The sequence below is a fragment of the Protopterus annectens genome, chromosome 14.part0 (assembly GCF_019279795.1).
Source record: "Protopterus annectens isolate FY-2018-M chromosome 14.part0, PAN1.0, whole genome shotgun sequence".
Classification (NCBI taxonomy): domain Eukaryota; kingdom Metazoa; phylum Chordata; order Ceratodontiformes; family Protopteridae; genus Protopterus; species Protopterus annectens.
The window spans coordinates 468,311,336-468,333,896 of NC_056748.1; the positions used below are offsets into that span (position 1 = coordinate 468,311,336).

Sequence of the window (22,561 nt, forward strand, 5' to 3'; positions counted from 1 at the left end):
TGATAGGAGAAATGTTATTTCTCCTTAATAATGAACCTACAAGGCATCCTAAAAACTATAGACCAATAACTTGCCTTCCAATAATGTACAAACTATAGACTAGAATTGATGCTGACAGAGTGTATAGTCATTTAGAAGAAAACTCTATCATGGCAGTAGAACAATAGGGTAATGAAAGTCATATGGAATAAAGGTTCACTTGTTGCTAAATAAAGTCATAATGGAGAATTATAAAAAGAGGGAAACATCTAAGTATGGCATGGACAGATTACAAAATAGCATTTCACAGTGTCCCACATTCATGGATAAAGGAGTGCTTAAAGATGTGTAAGATACATCCTGCATTGATCAGTTATTACGCTGACTATGAAATAGTGGCAAACCACTTTACAATTGAGTCATGACAAGGGGCAAATTATTATTCCTGTTTTGTCTTGCCATTAAACCATTGAGCTGATTGTCTAACAAATTAGGTCTTGGTTATAATTTGGTTCCCAGAAAATATCCAAGTGTAATTTAAAACTGTATAGTTCAGTATAGTTCATCAAATGAGGAATTGAAAGCACAACTGCAAGGGATTAAAACTCAGATGGTATAAGAATGCAATCTGGTCTTGAAAAGGATGAAAAAAGCAATATTTAAAGCAGGAAAGTTGCAGCACCAAGAAATTAACAGTCTGGGAAAGTAATGTGATATAAAGGAACTTGAGCAGGAAGAAGTGTATAAATATTTGGGAATTGATGAAGGATTGGCAATAAAACATGAACAGATGCAAATAAAACTCAGTAAGTAATACTTCAGTAGACTAAAACTAATATTGAAAATAGCCCTGATATCTAGGAACAAAGTCCAAACTATAAACCAATTGATTCTTCTTGTTTTAACTTACAGTTTTGGTATGATTGACTGGCCCCAAAATGTATTGGATCAGTTGGACATAAGAACGAGAAAAATTATTCCTGCTTATCAAGTGATGTATAAGATTCAGTGTATGCCAAGATTATATATTTCTTATTCTGAAGGAGGTGTGGGTCTCCTTGAAACTGATTACATGTATAGGTCTGCAAATCTGGGACAGCACACATATCTGCTGACTTCACCAGATCCAAACATAGTGAAAGTTTTAAAACATGAGAAGAAGTTGTTTAAGATGACTTCCCTGCTTAGTTTAGCAGAAGCAAATCACTGTCAAGCAGGAATGGAAAACAAACGAAGTCCACAAAAATCGGGCAACTGAATGTGTCAAAACACAAAAGAAAGAATATAAGGAGAAGGATTAGATGAGAAGGCAAAAAATGTGGAAAAGGCATAAATACTGTAATACGTACAGAAAACTCCTGGAACAACCTCATGTTGATTACGATTTGACACAGGGATGGTTAAGCAAAGGTGAATTTAAGTAAAAAGATGAAAGGTTAATACTGATGACCCAGGATAGTGGACTATGTACACGTTGGTTTACAAAGTCAATTGAACATATGGGAGAACACATAAATACAATTTCTGTAAGACAGAACTGGAAACAGTTGTACATATTGTTGCTGGGTATGTTACATTAATGGCAGAGGGCCTGTAATCTGAAAGGCATAATAACATGGCAAGAGTGTTGCACTGGAGATTTTGCAAGCATTACAATATTGAAGTAGCTGAGAAGCATTGGAATCTTTAGGCACAAAGCATTGTAAGAAATGATGAAGTTTATATCACATGGGATTTACCCATTACCAACAGTTCAGAAAATAGATATGAGAAAAGCAGATATAGTAGTCGATGAAAAGAAGACATTGAAATTGCTACACCCAGTGATTACATTGACTTATGTGCAGAGAAGCACAAAGTCATAAAATACCAGGATTTGCAGGCAGAAATGAGAGCAATGAGGAAGAAAGACCGTCATTTCCAATAGTAGTAGGAGCAATGGGTGTTATAAAACAATAATTTTCAGTCTTATTTAGGCATGCTACCAATACATGTTACTCCATATGAATTGTAGAAGGAGTAATTTCTGAGCATCTTGAGGGTGCTGTGAAGAGCGGATTTTGGCCAACATCAAAGAATGAAACAATACTAATTTCATGAACTTTAATCATACCCTGGCTTAGGAATTGGGTCCATTCCCATTATGGTATTAGAAATCCGAAAGACTTGGAGAAATTAAACCAAGAGCATAACCTCTATACACCTCTATACATGAGAATTAGTACAAATAGCAGTACAATTGCAATACCGTGAAACTCAAGAAAAAAAATGGTGCCTTGTTCCTTGTTCCAAAGTTTAATTTATTTATTTATGTCTGCATTCGTTTTCTAAGACAGAGCAGTAATCTACAGAGATCTTTTTCACACTCAGCCTGGGAGTGGTGTCTGGTTAAGTGACTTGCTCAGAGCCACACAGTTAAGCAATGGTGGTTGAGGGAATCAAACCCTGCACCTCTGAACCATGGAAAACAGCTCTTTAACAGATCCTTAATTTTCTAAACCAACTACCAGACTAGCTTATAAAGAACAAACCTCTTCTGGTCAGAGAGTTGGAGTTTACACTTATGTAAGCTATAGAAAAAAATGTTCATTGGAGCTGCAGTCTGTTGTTTAGTTCCCTTGTAGGAAAATACTTTTCTGAAGCATTCTACCAAATAGCTTGACAGAAAAGAACTGCTGATGTAACTATATTTTGTTTTTGTTTTTTTTTGATTTCTCATACTGTGCCTCATTACACTTGTATTGCAATCTGCTACTTTGAATTTATGATACTTGCTTTTCTTCAATAACCAGTTCCTACCTTCTCTAACCAACATCTCTCTCTCTCACTAATGTCCTTTCTTTGTCTCCTCTCTACTTCACCCTGATACCTATCCTACTGAATCCACACAACTAACCTGTATTTAATTTATTTTCTCTACGTAGCTACTCTCCAGGCAAATAAACTGTTGTTGACCCTCCCCCCCCAATCAAGTCAGGAACGACCAGCAATTCCTCACCATAGATCATCCATCCTAACAAATCTCCTCAAAATTTAATGCATGTTAAACCTACTCTGCCTGTAATCACAAGTTTGTTAACTGTAGCTCACCACTGATCAGTCCCTCCTGCTAGATCTCAACCCTGCTGTCTATCTAAATTACTTCTTTTTCCCACTGTTCTATCCTTAACTTTTTTTACAATCTATACCTGTAATTAACTTCACCACTTTTTCCTCCCAAAAACAGAACCTACACCCTCTGTCTCTGTTCTTGCTTTTACACTCACCCTCATCTTCCTTCTTCACCACACTCTTTGTTACTTTCTCCTCTCCTTTTAATCCCTCCTTATCATGTAACAATCTCCTGTTCATCTATTATAATGTCTCTCCCACAAAATATTTAACTTCACACACTTAGCCTCTCCCTCTTCATACTTACTACCTAACATCCCCCCAACTACACAGCTACCACACCTCCCACACCATAACTAGTCCTCTCCCCCCACAAACACCACACTCTAACATCAAAATTGCCCCTGAACTGTATAATGTAACCTACATAGATTACCTCCCATATAAATGCCTCCAGCTAAATGCCAAATCCTACATATGTCTCATATATTACAATCTCCTATCTAAAATCACTACCATCCAAGCTTGCATCTCCACTCATCTAAAACTCAGTGGAGATATTTACTCTAACCCAGGACCTATCTACTCTTTTCCATTACCCACCACTCCCTCCACACTCCCCTCAAGTGGTATTCTTACTAAAGGCTCTAACCTTCTATTACTCAGCATGAACCTTTGAAGTATAGCTAACAAAGTCCAAGATTTCCATGCCGCCATATCCCTATATATCCCTGTTATCACTGACCTAATTGAAACCTGGCTAAAACCTGATGTCAACAGTGATGAAATTCTCCCCCAGGATATAATGTGACAAAAAGAATAAGCAGGATGGAGTAGTAGTTATAATGTTTAAACAAAACTGAAAAGTGGAACTTATTAATCCACCCAAACCCCTGCTACCAATTCTGAACTATTATGCACTAGACTTGAACTTAACTAAAAAAAAAAAAACATATAATAATCATTGCAGTTTACATTTCCCCAGGTAATAACCACAACTCAGTTGAGGATATTCTCCTCTGGATATGCTTAGCCTTCTCACAAGCAACTATTATTATGGGTGACCTCAACACTAATTGGCTATATTTTAACTCAGCTATCCCCTCAAATTTCATCAATCTACACAGCTTCTCCCAGGTTAATCAAACTCTTATTAGAATAGAAAAAGCCACTAAAAGGGAATCGGTACTCATCTGGATACTCACCAACAAACCCTCCCTTGCCTTCCAGTCAGGCTGCCTCGTTGATGGTATCTCCCCACTTTCTTACTCAGACACCATATTAATCCGACTAGGCAATTCTGCTTCTGCATAATTAGAAACAAAAAGAACTTCAATATGCAAACATTCCTATCTCTTCTTCATCTCAGTGACTGGTCCCCACTTAAAAGCCTCCCCCTCGATGCTGCTCCTGACTACTTTAATAACACCCTCTTTACACCTTTAAACACATTATCTCCATGCAGATCTACGAGAATCAAGTCTCACAATGGCCCATGGCTATCTAATAAAAGTAAAAATTTACTAAAATATAGAGACAAAGCCTGTTTTTTCTGGCTTACCAACAATCTAGTCAATCTTAATCTTTACAAACAACTTTTCAACAAAGCCAAATCAAGCTTCACAAAAAAGCCTACTCTACTACCATACAGCAACAGAATTACGACGACGCCAAGAAATTTTGGGCCTTAATAAAAATCTTTTCCACCCTGGCAACACATCCTCCCCTGCACCCTCTACATCCATTACTACTGACAACATTGCCACCCAATTAATTACTTTCTTTATAAACGCCATGCTGTTACTCACCAACTCGCATAACTATACTCTTTCATCCATACCTACTCTATTTAGCAATTCCATTGACTCCTTTTCCTTCCAACATGTCCAGACATCCACCATAAAAAAAAAAAAAAAAACTTCTTGCCAAACACCTGCAACCCCTGCAGCTGATAACCTATTGAATTCTTAAAAATAGCTGCCCCAGCTATTGCCTATCCTGTAGCTATCTTAACCAATTCATCTCAGAACAGCATATCGCCACAAGCTGGAAAATATCCCACATTCTTCCCTTGCACAAAGATGGAAACTCCACCGATTTCTCTAACTACAGACCCATTGCTGTTCTACTCCCCTTTTCAAAACTCTTGAAAAATGCATCCACATGCAGCTCTTAAATTACCTGTTATCCAATAACCTCCTATTGAGCACACAACATGGGTTCTGCTCCCACCATAGCATCATAACTGCCCTCCTAAGCTTTACCAACACCATTAACCACCACAGAAATAATGGACAGTTTGTCTCCTCTATCATCTTAGATCTCTCTAAAGCCTTTTTTTACACAGTTCCTCACCAGAAACTCTTTGATGAACTTGAATCTCTAAAACTTAGCTCCTCTGCACTATCCTGATTCCACAACTATCTATCTGGTCATCAGCAGGGTGTCAAATGGCAACAGGAACTCTCCTCACTTTTACCTGCCACCCTTGGTGTTCCTCAATGTGCTATACTTGGCCCCCTTCTTTTCAGAATATTCACTAATTGACTACAGTTTTCAACCTCACTAGCCTTCTTGGTCCAATACACAGACGACTCTGCTCTATTCTGTGCAGCTCCTTCCCTCACCCAACTAAGTAGTATAACCCAGCAGGCTTTCCTGTCCATTGAGTCATGACAGTCTGATTCACATCTCTTACTTAACCCCTCCAAAACCAAACTGATGCTCTTTCTCCCCAGTAAATCACATAATCCCTGTACCCCTTTCCAAATACATTCATCCAGTGACACCTTAATATCAGCAGTATCCCACACAAAATTATTAGGTGTTCTCATTGATAATAACCTAAAATTTGATGCCCACATAGCCCAGTCCATGAAAAGCAGTCATATTAAATTATGTTCTCTATATAAAATAAAACCTTTCCATACAAATTCCACAAGACGAAACCGAGCCAGAACCCATCTCCTTTCTACCCTTCTGTACATCTCCCATCCTTACAAACCTAAGTAAGACAGAACTATCTAAGCTGGAACTCTGTAATAACAAAATCACAAAATTCGCTATCAACTCAGCCCACCAAACACACCACTGCTCTGTCTTACAGCAACTGCACTGGTTAGAATTACCTCACCAACTAACAGATACCCAACCCTCCTTTGATCATCATCTTATTCACCAACCTGGTAAAACTCCCATTCTGCAAATCATGCTTCAGCCCTACTTTAATAGTAATATTCTAACTATATCACCAGAAAATAGAATTCCATCCCTGAGCCCATCTTAAGCACTCCTAATCCATTTCACTTCCAAAACTACTAAACCAGTTCTTAGCTAACAACTGGATCTGCTCTTGCTCAAGCCATGGTTGACAATCTCTTCTTCCTCTATCCTTTCCCTCTCACTCCCTACTTTATCTCTACTTGCCCACTCTCAGTTTACCTTCACTATCCTAATTAATATTTCCCCTTCTCCTCCCTACCTCCTGTTAATTACATGCTATTCAATTCTGTTCCCCTAAACTCCAATCCCTTTCCATCAGTTACTCTGGAAGATACTCAGCTATTACTGTTCTTGTAAAACCTAAATATAGTTCTGTGTTTTTGTAAAAGCTTTCAAATATTACTCTCTGTAAAACTCTTTGTTCTGTAAATATTCTACATGTTGTATAAACTCCAATTATTGTTCACTGTATAATTGTTTGTTTCAACTAATTTTATCTGTACTGGAGCTTTTCTCCCCCAAGCCTCCTCTGAAAATGGGCTACCACCCAGTCAGATCATCCTGGTAAACAAAAGTAAATAAATAAATATCTGCTGATCAAAGGCATTGCGTGAAAATGAAGTATCCTAGTAGGAGGTAGTGGTTAATGATTTTTTACATTAGTAAGGAAGAAGATAATCTGCCTCTTAGTGCATTTAAAAAAATTGCTTTATTGAAAGAAAGTATTAATCAGAGTGGAGCAAGATACTCCTAATCTACTAATTTTGTTGAACAGAGTTGGGAACCTGTTACAGTTCATGGAGAACCCTACAGTCATGTTTGGGAGGTGTTACTCTAATGTTTGCAGAAGTATACCTTTTGCAGTGATAAATCTTGCCTCAGGTGTTAAAAAAATGGAAGATTCTGTATTTGCTAACTAGAATGTTTTTTATGCTAGTAGTTACATAAATGAGATGCTGTGAACTTCGATGGAAACATTTTAAAGTGCTGCACAGTATGTGGGACACAGTATGTGTGAGGCAACAGACCACTTCTGGAAGGCTGGGACATGCATTCAGTTGTTCCAAGTAACATGGTTTTAGTTTTCTTGATATTTAGTGTTTGACTTAATGAAGTGAGCCAAGGATGACCTCTCTTGAAGTAATTTTCACTTACAGATATCTTTCAACTGTTGAGAATTTTGCAGAATGTACAGATTTTTACCTCATATTTTGGTCTATTCCTTATAGCTTGTATTCTGGTAAATAATTGAGGATTGAAATCCTGAAATAATGATATGTATTTGAATTTCAGAACTTGTATCCTTCAGATAGTGGATGTTAAAACAAAACCTGCTGTTCCAGTAATTTCTTAGTTTAAAGGAACAATATTTGAAATCTGTCCACCGATTATGTCTTGCTTTGTCCAGATTTCTCTGGCTTTGTCCAGATTTCTTGTACTAAGAAGTTGACAGGTATTGTTACAGATCTAATGCAGGAATATCAAGAATTAAAAATTCAGATTACCATATCTTCAGTACTAAATAATGCTAAAATATCAGGGAATATGAACTGGAATATGACATTACAACAGTAAACATCAGGCAGCTAAGGGTAAGAACATCGGGCAACATCTATGTTAACTTTCTGAGTATGGAATAGGCATGTTGATTAAGAAAACTAGGCATCCATTGAAGTTGTGGGTAGAAGAAAGTAGTATTGCACTGAAGCAGAGACTTTTATCAAGTTAATAAAGAATGGCAATGAGTTTCCTTGGGTTCATGCCATTGATTGTATGGTTGGTGAATGAGGTGGATTGTGATGGAGTTAAATAGTGTGATTTTTTCTGGAACTATATTGCTTGGAGCTGAAAAGATCCCATGAATTAAGAAAAGATGAAAGGTGTGAAGTTACATCTCTTTTAAGAGTCTTTGATTGTGGATATAGAATAGCCATCTCCACTGGCATAAAAGAATAAAGCCTGATTACAACCCATGTGTCCTCACTTCAACTAGTAGCCCAGGCACCTGCTGATGCTGGCACTGGGAGGGAAGGGGCTTTACTGATTTGCTTTCGTCAGGAGAAGAGATGGGCTTTATGTCCAGAGTCCTATATGCACTAGTTTTCCAAGTGTAGACTAGAGAAATATACATGGGTTCCTCTTCAGTGGGAGAAGGGATGTCTGCAGTTTTATGCTGCTCATGGAAGTGAGCAAAACTCTTGCAACATGCATGTTCTGTGTCTTCTATATAAATGACTAGAGTTAGGGGTCACAGACACTCCAGCCCCTGTAAGCAGTAGTAACAGTTGTCAGATACCCCCCCCCCCCCGCCCGCTAAACTAATGTGCTAGCATTAACAGGGCTGATGTTTATGGCTTTAGTATAGGATGTTCTTGGATTTTTTCTTATTTAAATTTATTTAAATTGATTTATATCAGTAGAAGAGTATACCCCCTTTAAATATGGCTATTGCTTAATTATACTCCTGATTGAATAACAGTTTTTCAATTGAAAGTTTTATAAAGGTAGAAGGGTTTTGACTAATTTCCAGTTCTGAAGAAGTTTCTGTCAGCATTTTTGTGAGATGAAAGTGCTTAACTTTCAGACTGTTATTTGTCTATTTATCTCATCAAGGATCAGCTCTGAGCCCTTTCTTATTTGCAATGGTGATGGACAGGTCGACAGACGAGATCAGACAGGAGTCCCCGTGGACTATGATGTTTGCAGATGACATTGTGATCTGTAGTGAGAGTAGGGAACAGGTGGAGGAGACCCTGGAGACGTGGCGATGTGCTCTAAAGAGAAGAGGAATAAAGGTCAGCAGGACTAACACAGAATATATGTGTGTGAATGAATGGGAGGATAGAGGAATGGTGAGGATGCAGGGAGTAGAGGTGGGGAAGGTGGATGAGTTTAAGTAATTGGGATCAGCAGTTCAGAGTAATGGTGAGTGTGGAAGAGAGGTGAAGAAGAGAGTACAGGCAGGATGGAGAAGAGTGTCTGGAGTGATTTGTGACAGACGAGTACCAGTAAGAGTGAAAGGGAAGGTCTACAAGAGGGTAGTGAGACCAGCTATGTTATATGGGTTGGAGACAGTGGTGTTGACAAAAAGGCAGGAGTCAGAGCTTGACGTGGCAGAGTTGAAGATGTTAAGATTTGCACTGGGTGTGACGAGGATGGACAGGATTAGGAATAAGTATATTAGAGAGTCGGCCCAGGTTGGACGGTTTGGAGACAAAGCCAGAGAGGCAAGATTACGTTGGTTTGGACATGTGCTGAGGAGGGATGCAGGGTATATTGGGAAAAAGATGCTAAGGTTGAAGCTGCCAGGTAACAGGAAAAGAGGGAGGCCTAGGATAAGGTTTATGTATGTGGTGAGAAAGGACATGCAGGTGGTTGGTGTGACAGAGCAAGATGCAGAGAACAGGAAGAAATGGAAACAATTGATCTGCTGTGGCGACCCCTAACGGGAGCAGCCGAAAGAAGAAGAAGAAGATTTGTCTATTTATCTCATAATAAACATATTTTTAATTTTACATTCCAGCATGTTGTGTGGTGATTTTGCACCTACTAGTTCTCTGAACACATGCTACCTGTTTCAGTTCATCTCCTAGGTAAATGTTAATCCCTATGTGACTCATTGGATAGCAAATAGGTTCCTTTATAGAACCCAGTAAATTAGGGTGGGAATCTCTACTTTCCCCCGAAAGACTTGTCACTAATGGCATACTCCAGGGTTCAGTCCTTGTGCCACTCCTCTTTGGCATTTACTTCTCAGAGGTTAAAGCAAATGTTGAGTTTATAGCTGACAAATGTGCCATCATAAACTCTCCAGAGGACACCAGAATCCTCCAAGAGGGACCTTCCCTACAAATACCAGGGAATGTGTACATCAAGAATCCTTTGAGCAGTTTAATAGATCATAAATACCATACTTTAGAATTTCAGGTTTCTGATGCAGAAGTTCTATATGTATTTGCTTTTGGAGGGGAGCAGTATTAGGTCCCACAGTTTGGAGTCATGGTTACCAGACGTGAGTAGGAAACCTAACTAAACTTAAATTAATTCATATCTTATATGTGGAAGTTGATTCTTGCTTTGCTCTATGTGATACTCTGCTGCCTTGGTGTCTGGACTTCAAGAATAAAGTATGAGTAGATTTCAATGCTGTTCTGGTGATCTGGCCCAGGATTCTGCCTGTGCTAACTCAAAATTTCAACATTTCAGAATTCTCAAAGTTGTAAGACCCTACTTTCACTTAAAGAAGGACAGAATTTGTCTATCTTGCAAGGCCAATAACTGAACTTTGGCAAGGCAGTGAAGAATGATACGCAAAGGAGATCAGAATATGATTGCTCCTTCCAGAGCTGAATGATTGAAAAGGAGCAGAGATGATTTGATGGCCTCCATTCTAGTACTAGAGATTTGATGACTAGACCAGAAGGCATGCTACACATCCTGGAGGCATATAACCATAGCAAACATTCAGTCTGGGTGTCCTTTTCTGAACTCATTGTTTTCTGTATCAGTGAGTTTGTATATGTAGTTAGCCTCTACTGGGCAGAGTTTCTAGGACCAGTCACATTATCATAACCTAAAGAAGTGTTGGCTTGCGTGTCCCAGATTAGCACCCCAAGTCTGGATGATTATCTTATGCTTTGTGTAAACTCCAATTAACTGTAGTTGGGAAATTAATTGTGGCCATCTTTAAGTGGATTTGGTTTAAGGGGAAAAAGATTTCCCCAGAATGGAAGGACCACCTGTATTTTACATATATGAAGGAGATGCAGATTTACTGGATAATTGGAGGAACCTGGTATTCCTCAATGTGGGTTATAATAGTTTGATGAAAATTGAAATGCAGCAGAATCAGCAGACTTTGGAACAGCTAATTAGCTTGTACCAGATTTACAGAATGCAGAAGATAGATGCAGTACAATTTTCATATCTTATGAAATAAATTCATCATTCCAAGCCATCTGCAGCATGGTCATGGCCTTTACAGGTATTAATAATGCATTTAACAAACATATGTCTCTGCCCCTGTCCCTCTGTGTATTTCAGGGGGTCTATATCAGAATAACGAAAGCGCATATGTGTGACTACATAAAAGTCGACAAGTAATATGAGCAACCTGTAAATAGCGAATGTCCACATAATCAAATTTTTCCTAGTGAAAAAATTCACATGGCCATTTGGAAAAAATAAAAATTAAAAACCATTATCAGGTGGGGGGCTTTGCCCCCAGACCCCAACGAAATATACCAACTCTGAGATCGCACTATAGTGAAGGAAAGGGCAACTCCATGTAGTTGGCCAACTACCTCCGTGCCCTGTGAGATATTCATTGAATCTCTTAAATGTGGTTCGATGAATATGTCTCACTATTTACATGTTCACTCAAAAGCAGTTTCGTGCTTCTAATATAGACCCGTATTTCAGGGCCTTCATTGCACAATTAATTCATGTTTTCAGTCATTGTTGGACAAATGCATAGATTGTACTCTGCATAATGACTGGCTGTTAGACTAGGAGATTCCTATTCAACTGTATGTAAAGCAATGTTCTCCAGTAATTGTTTTACGGGTATAATTCTCTAGTCCTTTAATGTTCCAGTATATTCACTCAATGGTCATTAACATGTGTGTTTATATCCCTTTCTATTTAGATTATGTGAATGATTAAATGATTGTGACACATCCTTTTCATATCCGTGTTACTACATCCTATAATCCATCAATAAATGTCTATTATATATTGCTATGTGATACATTTTTTTCTGTATTAGACTGCTGCCTTTAAGTCATGTCATTTTTTTATGTGAAAAAGAATTTACCATCTGTCCTACAGTTATTCTCCATTTTCTCCGTAATTGCTGTGCCATATTTCTTACAGTTGTATCTGTCACTGTGCTTACTGCCATATAATATCTGTAATACAAATTGTGCATTTTGTAACTTTACTTGTATAGATAGCTATTGTGCAAATACTTACAAATTCCCTTTTTTATATTTGTATTTTTTCTCCTCGTGATTTCATTGAAAAATGGGCTTTACTAGAATACTGAGGTTGTTTTAGAAATGCAGCTACCATTGGTTAATGGATATCAGGATGCCTTTTTATGTAGCTGATTTTCTGTGTCTGCTGTCTTATGGCAGACTTTTTATGGAAAGTGTTAAATATATTACAGGTTGTAGATAATGTATGTTTCCAGCATGTCAGGCCTGAATGAATGTATAAAACACTTTTTTTTGTGTTTACTATATGTTCAGTAATTTGGGAGACTTACTCTGAATATTAAATTTTGGTTTTCTCTGTGACTGATCAAAATTATTTGTTGTATCATTGATATGACATGCACCTGGGAGACATTTTCGATTACTACAATCAGTCTGCTTTTTTTTTATTATGCTTTAGGTGACCACTTTCAGATTGGATATGTTTTGTTGGTGATTAACGCTACACTCTTACTGTATATGTCAAAGAATTAAGGTGGGGATAGCTGTGAGTACTCTGCAGTGACTTTTTTATTTACAATTGAGAAATTGCCTAAATATTTAGGATTATGATTTGGCCTCTCATCATAACTTACTTATTATGTGTTCAAGACATGGAAGCCAAGAAATTCACCTTGAGAGTGAAGCGCGGGAGGTTAATCTTGGCACCCATATCGAGAACACATAATATTAAGGTACAATCAGAAATCCAGTCATAATTTTTTTTGGTGCATGGATATTTGTCTGCTCCATATACTACCTACAGAAAAATAAAATAAAATTTAAAAAAAGCAAAAAAAAAAAAAAAAAAAAAAGGGAAGTGTTGTGCTCACTTTAAAAGCCAGTAATGCACTGGGAACTGCTTTATGTCTTCAGTATTACCTGTGTAAGGGAAGCAGTTGTTTCCCAAACACCTTTTTAGTGAGTGTAATGTTGTAGACTGTGGACAGAAACAGAGTTGAAATTAACCCATTTCATGTTCTGCTGCTGTTTGCTGGCCAGCGGCATGAGCTCTTAGTGGCCAGTGCCAGACACAATCTTAACAGTACATTGAGGGTACTTCTAAGCATTGTTAAGATCATGTATTGTACTATAGTGGTGCTGAACCAGGATGTCATTTAACTGATGTCTGAGCATAATAATGGTGGTCCCTGTACTACAATGTCATTTTATGTTATGTGCTACATTATACTGTTCTTTCATATTTGTTTAATTACGGTTACTTAATGTGGAGCTTTTGTCCCTGGGCCTTTGCTGTAAATGGACCTGTGTCCAGTTGGACCATCCCGGTAAACAAATGTAAAATAAATAAATATATAAAAATAGTTGTAGGATATAATTATTTTATACTCTTTTTTTGACCAGTGTCTTGGGACCTTTTACCTCCATCACATCATCCCCCTTCTCAGTCACAAGGGTCTTCATTTTAATATCTTATCCAAAAGATTGTATTTTAAAAATGATACCCTCTTAAATTCCTGTTAAAATGTAAAGAGTGTAAAAAGACATTATACTTCATTTACACAAATATTTCTTTAGGTGTCAAGTGTTTTTGAAAATGCACACATTTTAGCCAGTACAATGTAAACATTCTTTTCGATGGCATGACATAAGAGATAAAGGGTGATCTAGAAATGAGAAGAAGTTTAATTAAGTATACACAAATAATGTTTTGTGTGTATTACCACTCTGTGTCAATACTTCTGTTGGTAATAATCTTTGCTAGATAAGCAGTTACTGTGTTGTCAAGTGAATCGGTCTCATGGTTCCCATCAGAGATGCAGTATTTTGGGGCTTTTAAGCACTTACTACTATTCCTGAGTCATTAGCATTTTCTGTCTTATGAAGACAGGAGGTGCAGTGTGTGCATAGTATAACTGTTTTCCACACTAGACAAGAAAAAATGTTGAATAACATGGTATCAGAAAAAAATTGATTGTTATCCACCTCACTTTTACTTAAGTTAAAGAATATATGTGAACAATTTCTCCCAGATATTGGAATTATATTACAAGCTTTTAACATGCAAGAAGTGTGCTGCTGCTTAAGTTGAACCTTATTTTGCACAAATTGATTCAAGTAGCTTATCTGCTCTTCAAGAAAATAAAATCTACAGCAACTGCTGGAACTTTAGTTTATACACTCATATCTTAACATGTAATTAACCATTCAGTGGCAACAATAGCTTCTGGTTTGTCAGTAATACTCTTGAACTTGTGAATATTGAGCAATACTTACCTTTTCATTCTATCCTTCATTTTCACATTAAAGTGGGCCATCAGATTAGCCTCGTATTCAGTATTTGTATTTCTTCACCAGAGAACTTCACTGGCTCATTTTTTGTCTGTACAGATGTTTTAATAGCCCTTATAGAGAGGCAGGTATATGCCCTACAAATTGCTGAAACTCAAGCCAGTCCATGCACTTTTTTTTGTCCTTTTCATGTCCACCCACTTTGGATGTGGTTGTCTGCATTATTTCTGCCCTTTTGCAAAAAAAAAAAAAATGCTAATTTTCAACAAAGTGTGAGCATACGAAAACGACATAAATATATAACAGAAAAGTTTTTGCACATTTTTGAGTATTCTCGTGATGTAGCTATCCCCTAGGCTGCTCTCACTTCCATAAGCACTACCTTTCACAAGGTCCCGTCATGTAATTTTTGGGCACTTACAGGAGTGCAGCAATGTGTGCACTACTATTATTCCTTGGTACCTCATTTTCCACCAATAGTGTGTGCAGTGTTTCCTCGTACTTTGTACATCTAGAAATCAGTAAATGTGTGTGTTATTATGTAAATTTAGAACTAATCTGTTTTATTCATCTGTACTATATGCATATATGCACATTGTATGTATGTTTACGTTACCTGGCTTGAGACTCATTTTCAGTAGAGCAAAAGTGAATAATGACAGCTCAGTAAGAAGATATTTTGACATCTATGGGTTTTTTTGTGACGCTGATTTTTTTGTATTGCTTCTGTTTTATCTTATTCTGTCAAGTTGTTGTGTTGTGCACTTGTTGATTTTGACATCTACATTTTCTGTGATCTAACACTGTACATTTGTTGTATGCTGCAGCACAGACAGAGCCTGCAATTGGTTATAATCAATCAGTGTTCCACCCCAGTAAACAAAACAAGCAGTAGGACAGAGGGAATTAATGAAGCAATGTAATAAGCATTGTAGACCAATAATAATTATCAATCAAGAGACGTATTGGAGTTGTTAAGGCAGTCAGAATTGTACAATGTTGGAGTAAAATACCTAGTATTGCAAGGGCATTCATAAACTTACAACAGAAAAGAGAAATTCAGTTAAATAACAATATATTGTTACCCACTAGTATTTCCATCTGCTGTCCTTCACCTATAACTAGCCGTAGATACTTGTCAGGCACAGTACTCTGAGAATTTAACTGTACATAAGCACTGTAACATGAACTTTAGTCTAATGTCTAGATCCACTCTCTTCTTAACTGAAATAGGATAACTATTCCCTTTTGTGCTTGTCATTGTGGATTGCCTCTTTCTTGCCATGCATAACACAATGTGATGATTCAGCATTCACATTTCAATTTTTGATCAGCTTTCCTCTTTGACTTACCTTAAGGAAATACTGTACTGTTAATGTTTCTGTCCTGAAATTTGACCAGAGTAGTACAACTAATGGTTCTGTTCCCAGAAGCCTGACCATCATGAGCAGTAGTGATCTCTGCTTTCTGAAAGTCTGTAGGCTTCTGTCCCCAAGGCCAGCATTGCTCTCATTAGAAATCATTTGTTTATAAATAACACAGTTCTCTGTTACTTTGCAGATTATCACATCACCTTCTCAGACATTATCTTCTTTTTTTAAAGCATCTTTATTAAATCGCAATTGAATGATGACATGGTACACATACATTCTTAGAAAAACACATAGTGACACTTTCATTACTTTCCAGACATTTTCTTGTACTAAGCACAGTATAGAGTTATCCTTTTGGATGTGTCAACATTGTACAAGCATTCACGCATCCTTTGACCTGTTATCAGGCCAAGCAGTATCATGAACCAGTTACAGAAAAATTAATAAAGCTAATTACAAAAGTAATGAGTTGTAATTGTTTTAGGTGTAAAAGCATTGCTCATTCTGCGACTTAACTTGTAACTTGTCATAAAAAAGATACACTATCTATAATCAGAAACAACATAAAATGGTGCAATGAAATGGATACAAACGGTTTGCTTCAGGACCATTACATTTCATCAAATAATGTGCTTAAACATGAAGTGCTAAACAGTCACACCGAAGAGAAAAGTCATGAATAACCACAGAGAAGAGTAACATTCCAAGAAGAAGAATTTTCAAAACATATTTCTAATATAGAAAAATGGTACAACAATGTAGCTCACACTGAAGACACAAAAAAGAGCTTGCTTTGTATAGCATGTGGCAATTACTCTACCCCAAGATTATAACTGAAATAAAGAGGACTTGTAAATTTGAAATGAAACCATCTATCCCCTTGTCTGGGGTTGTGTGACCACAAAATTATAATGCAGCCCCCACCCCCCCCCCATGAACTTCTGTCACCTCCTTTCTGCACTTGATCCTGGTGTCTGGTTTTACCGTTTCTGGCAGGATCCCCAGCTCTTTCTTACTAGTAACATAAGCTATGTGAGAAGTGAGCAGGTTAAGAAGCCACTGTTGCCACTCATGGAAGCTGGTGTCAACAGAATTGCAACCCTGCCTCCCTTATGTGCTGGCTTTGTATTGGTATGTTGCTGCCTGGAATGAGGTGTGTTTGGGAGAATTTTTGTCCTGGAATGAGGGATGGCAACATCCTCAAGCTTGCCAGTAAGGCCATGCTCTGAGCTTTGGTCTCCCTGTAGCCCATTTCTGACCATGTCAACACAAGCCTCCCCCCAAAGAGATGTAATTAGGCTATGCATTGCCACTCCTTTCTACCCCCAGTCAGGACCAACAAGCACCTGTGCTGCTTATTGAACCTAAATTACCTGGGACTTAGGACTTTGTTTGTCTACACTAACTGAACTTAGGTTACCTGGGACTTAAGGCTTTGTTTGTCTACCCTAACTGAGCTGGCTAGGTTTATAATTATTAAATGTTGTACACTGACTCACCAACAGCAATCTTTGCAACTCCCATGAATGCAAATCCATATTGCTGAAAACTACTTTCAGCAATAAAGAAACAAGATTTATTTTTTACCCAATGCACTCTCCATGTGGGGTGGACCACAATGACCCCAAGCATACATATGCTGTCTCCACATTCCCACAACAGTGGGGGAAACGTCGACCTAAATGATTGATGAAAATGATTTTCAGTGATTTGGATTCACACTAATGACATTCACAGTATTTGCAATCAGCAAATTGACTGTCTTCCCAATTAAGTAGCAAGTTGGTAAGGGAAATAGCACTTACAAATAAGATTGCCTTTTGTGATAAGCATGTACTTCTATGTTCATAACATATGAAAGACTGCATTTTGAAGCTCTCCATTCATGTATTAATGATGTTTCATGGATGATGCTTGATACACTCAGCATCTGTTGTTTTTGATTAGCTGAATTTGGTAGTCTATGCTGATGTGTTGCACTGATGATAAGGTGTGGATCCCTCACTTTAGCTGTATCACTAAGCTGCCTAAAAGCACACCCAATATATCTGCAGAACTGCACGTCATCACAGTGACATTTATTATATTATGATTATGAAGCTGTTCTGTTCCTTATAAAGTCACACTTCAATAGTCTGTTTATACCCTGTAGATATACTCCAAGGCTATAAAGTCAGCTCATATAAGCCCTGCCCTCACCATAAACATATTACAAATACTGCATTCTTTGCCCAAGCCAGGAATGGGCAGTAATCTCAACCTCTATAAAGCTAGCAGGGAAGGGACAGTGCACTCATCTCTTGGAAGTATCATGCTGGAGGAAGGCATGGGTCTGTGAAATATCTGTTCCTTTATTCTCTGTATTACCTTAGTGCTTAGTAAACCATTCCGCAGTGATTGCAGACTATCTAGGATACGTAACGTGAGCACTGCTCATTTCTCCGCTGACACCATAATTGTTAAAACCAGCACACACAAGATACCTGCATGTGAGAAAATGAATTATTCCTGCCTCACTGAAAAATGGAAAACAAAAATTCTGGGAAGCCTTATGTCAATAGCTTGGGAGATTTAGCATCTGTCGTGGCATGTAGCAAGCTTTTAGGTTTCGGGGGTGGGGAATATCTGCAGCTTGACTTATTTTCAATCTTGTGTCACTTGTCCTCGAAATGAATATCATCTCTTTCTCTTGCAAGGAGTGTATGGCAGAACACCATAACAAAGTAATCTTCCAGCCTCTTCAAATGTCACCTGTTGCTTTCTCTGTGTTTTTTCCTGCCCTTTATTCCCTGCTCTGCTCAATTAAGGGCAATCATTCCTTTTCAACTTAGGTTGTATCTTACATGTATAGTTTGGTTGCCCATAGCCACAGTTTCTCACTTGGTTTGAGCTATTTTAGTAATTCTAATTCTAAGCATCAGAGTCTTTTTTGTACATCTTACGATGTACTCACAGCTGACTGGCAACAAACTGATCTCTTTCCATTACCTGTCATTTTGGTATTTTGCTAATGTCTGCCTCTGTACTAGTTTTGCTGTAATTTGGGAATAAATGGTTTAATTCCAACACCCACAACATCACTGTAAAGAGTTACTGCACATAAAGTTGTTAAATTATCTGCGACAGATTCTTATAGGATGTTATTCTATTCTGCTGTGTTAAATAAAATATCTTGCAGTGATATTTCTGACGTGGCACAATGTTTTGGTGTTATAAATATTGTACATATGGCATATGCATCTATTCCCAGAGCAATATACACTGTTGTATGAAGTACTCATATGTAATTTGTCTCAGAATGCAGTGAAATTAAGAAGACATTTTAAATGACAAATGTTTGTTTACATTGTAGACAGAGAGCAGTGTTAGTGATTGCAATACTTTTGGTGAGCAATATAAGGATGCTTGATTTGCCAGAAAAAAAAAAACATGCAATATTATTCTCCTGTATTTTCACAATTTTATTATGCAGTTCCTCCATTAAGTGGGAATGATAGGAGTGGAATATCAAGCAGCTGTCTAAAACAAACTTTTTTTCGTGCTAGCATCTGAAAATGAGACATTTTATTTTGATGTAATGTTGTGGGAGAAATATCTTTAATGAAATGCTGGTGTAATTATTAAAATGTATTCAAGTCTTGTTTGACGTTGGCAAAATTAAACAGGATATGTAGCAAATAGCACAAAATACAGGGCAGAGAGAAACTTCCACAAATATACTGTTGCCACACAAATATAAAAAAGTAGTGGAATCTAATTGTTTAACAGTTTCTGCTAAGTTAAAATTATATGTCATAATGCATGAGCAACTATCTAGTCTTCAGAATTCAAATAGTTGATCTGCAAGTTGTTTTTCTCTAGTTTTTTGAGGACTTTTAAGTCAGAATTATGATTTTCTTTCATTTATAGTATGCTAGACTGTAAGAAATTAGCATAAACATTGTATAATATGACTCACTGTCCTTGTTCAAGGATGCTAATATTTTAACACTGTTTCTAAGGTTGAACCAGCAAAGGCAATTTACTCTGATTCATTAAATGCTGTTGAATTTTTTATTGTTAGTTTGCTGCGTAGTTGTCTGATTTGGTTATATGATACTCCTCTCCATATGGTTGTTCATTTTCCTTTTTTAGTTGTCTCTTCATCTATTAATGTATTTTTAGCTGCCTTTATTATATTGTTTGTATGACAAAAGTGATTCATCTTAGATAAAATGTGAAATTTTGAAGCCTTCCAACAACTGCCAGTTTGAACAATTAAACTAAATGTAGTGCATATGCTATACTTTTAAAAATAAGCAATCATAATTATTAGAAATGAAGGATACCTCTCAACTATCCAGATTTTTACCTCATATTTTTGGTCTGTTCCTCATAACATTTTTGGTTTTCTGACTAATCACTGAGGATTGAAGAAAAAAAAATTACACGCATTTGAGTTTCAAACTTCATAACCATCAGAAAACTCATGCTAATGCAATCAACTTTCTAAGTTTATTATAGCATTATTTATGGCTTTGTTCAGATTTTGTGGACTAAGAGGTTGGGCGTTATGACTCGAAAAAACATTTAGTCAGCTCAGCTCAAGCTCCTTGACAGTTTTGGTGCATGGAAGGTGCCTTGAAGCATTGGAAGCTAGCTGGCTGTTAAATCCTTGGCAGGATATAACAGATATACCTAAGGCTAATGCAGCAGGGATCATTCAAACCTCTACTGTTATGGGAAGTTCAACTTTCACAACTGTACTTTGTGAGTAGTGACCAGGGGCGGCTCGTGCTATAGGACTGTGGGACTGCAGCCCCTCCACCTGTAAAATGGGTCCCCCACCTGTAAAAATCATTTAAATAAATTTCCCCATTCCCTGAACATATTAAAATAAAAAATTCTCAGACTCCACACATGCTTGCTTAGTTCCTGACTGCCGTGTTAGGAAGACCAGAACTCCAACCATGCATGCTCAGGCATTCTGAGCTCCAGACTGCTCTGTTATGCAGTCCGAATAGGGAAGGCAAAAAACTCCACCCTTCCAGCCCAGAGGTCTGTGCGGTGACAACCTCACCCACAGGCTGGGCCAACAGCAGGAGGCTGCAGCCTCCTCACATCTTGCAGGAGACCCAATGGCATGCACAGGTTATGGAGGGTGTGTGTGTCTGTGTGTGTGTGTGTCCGTGTCCCTGTAGCTTCATGGTGGTGGGTAGAGAATAAGGCTTGAACCCTGTACCTTGAGCCCAAGTGACAAGAGCCTGAATTCCCTACCCACCACCATTTGTAAAACATTTGCAGATTTTTGCCTCATATTTGTTCTGTTCCTCGTAAAATCTGTGGTTTCTGTATTTTTGTTACTTTACTTAACACAGCCAGTAGTGCAGTAGTAGCAGTGTTGCCTGACAGCTACAGGTTGTCTGGTCTGATTCTTGGCTGGGGTGCCTTCTGTGTGGAGTCTGCATGTCCTCCCTGTGTTTGTGTGGGTTTGCTCTGATGTCCTCAGTGGGTATTTGTCCCCGTTTTTTGGACTGTGTTCCCCATTATTGGCTTTGTCCAGGATGTTTGTGCCAAGGTTGAGAGCTATGGTGATAACTGAACTCATTAAATATGTTTGGGGGCTGTATTCCCCCATTATTGGTTTTTTGCAGGTGTTTTGTGCTAAAATGTTGACAGCTATTGTGAGAACTGAATTCACTAAATGGTAGCCATTTAAGTTTCAGTCTTCCTTTCTTTCATAAAAATAGATGATTTGGCATAGTGCCCTGGCTGTTTTTCACAGGGTCCTGGGTTCAATACTTGGCAGTGAAATGTATGGTGGTAACACAGCATTTTATTCTAGCAACTTTCCAACATTATACAAGCAATGTTTAAAATGTGTCCCTGGTTTTTGCCCCCCCCCCCCCAAATAAATGTTGGCTTTTTCCAGATTTCTTGTGCTGCAAAGTTCAGAGATACAGCTGAGTGTCGAGTAGATTTTACAAGGAGTTGAGAGCTGCAGGGGAACAAATGTTTAATGCTGCGTATGCCGAGTCTGCTTACATTGTAAATAGCACAACAGGTAGTGTACTTGCTTTAGATTGCAGAAGGCTGTGGGTTCTACTCCCACAGTAGGTAGATCCATTGCTGATCCTGTATTCTGTTATAAGGGATGGATGCTGCAGTCCTTTTTGGCGAAGATACCTAGTGACTATGAACCTGTTATCAGTTTGCTATCCATTCTCTATTATGATAGTACTAGCATTATCATTTTTTTAATGCAACATAGGCAGTTTATTTCTCAAGTGCAACAGGCACTTTATTTGTAGATGAAACAATGACATATAAAGTTGTGTGCTAGCAGTAACCTCTTCATTAGTTAACAGATTTCTTTAATGTGGAATTATTTAGATGACTTTTACTTCTTCAGAGATCGTGCATATTTACTGATACAGGTGGACTGTAGAACTTTGAGTAGACTTTTATGATGGAAATGTTCTGAATTGGGCAGTTTTGTCATTATTGATGCATGGATTTTGTTTCATTGTTTACTGGAAAAATGTTCAAAACAATAAATTTAAAATGCCCTCTTAACAACTGTACTGTATTGTACAAGGAATATAATTTAATACAGTCAGGAAGGTGTATCAAAGAGCATGTGTGTGTTTTGTGTTCAAGGGGCCTATG

General features: G+C 37.7%; 1 protein-coding gene across 1 annotated transcript in view; it reads left to right on the forward strand.

Moving 5' to 3' along the window:
* The window catches only part of LOC122789044, a 3,657,207-nt gene that overhangs the window by 2,527,472 nt on the left and 1,107,174 nt on the right, over positions 1 to 22,561 (forward strand). The window lies entirely within an intron of this gene.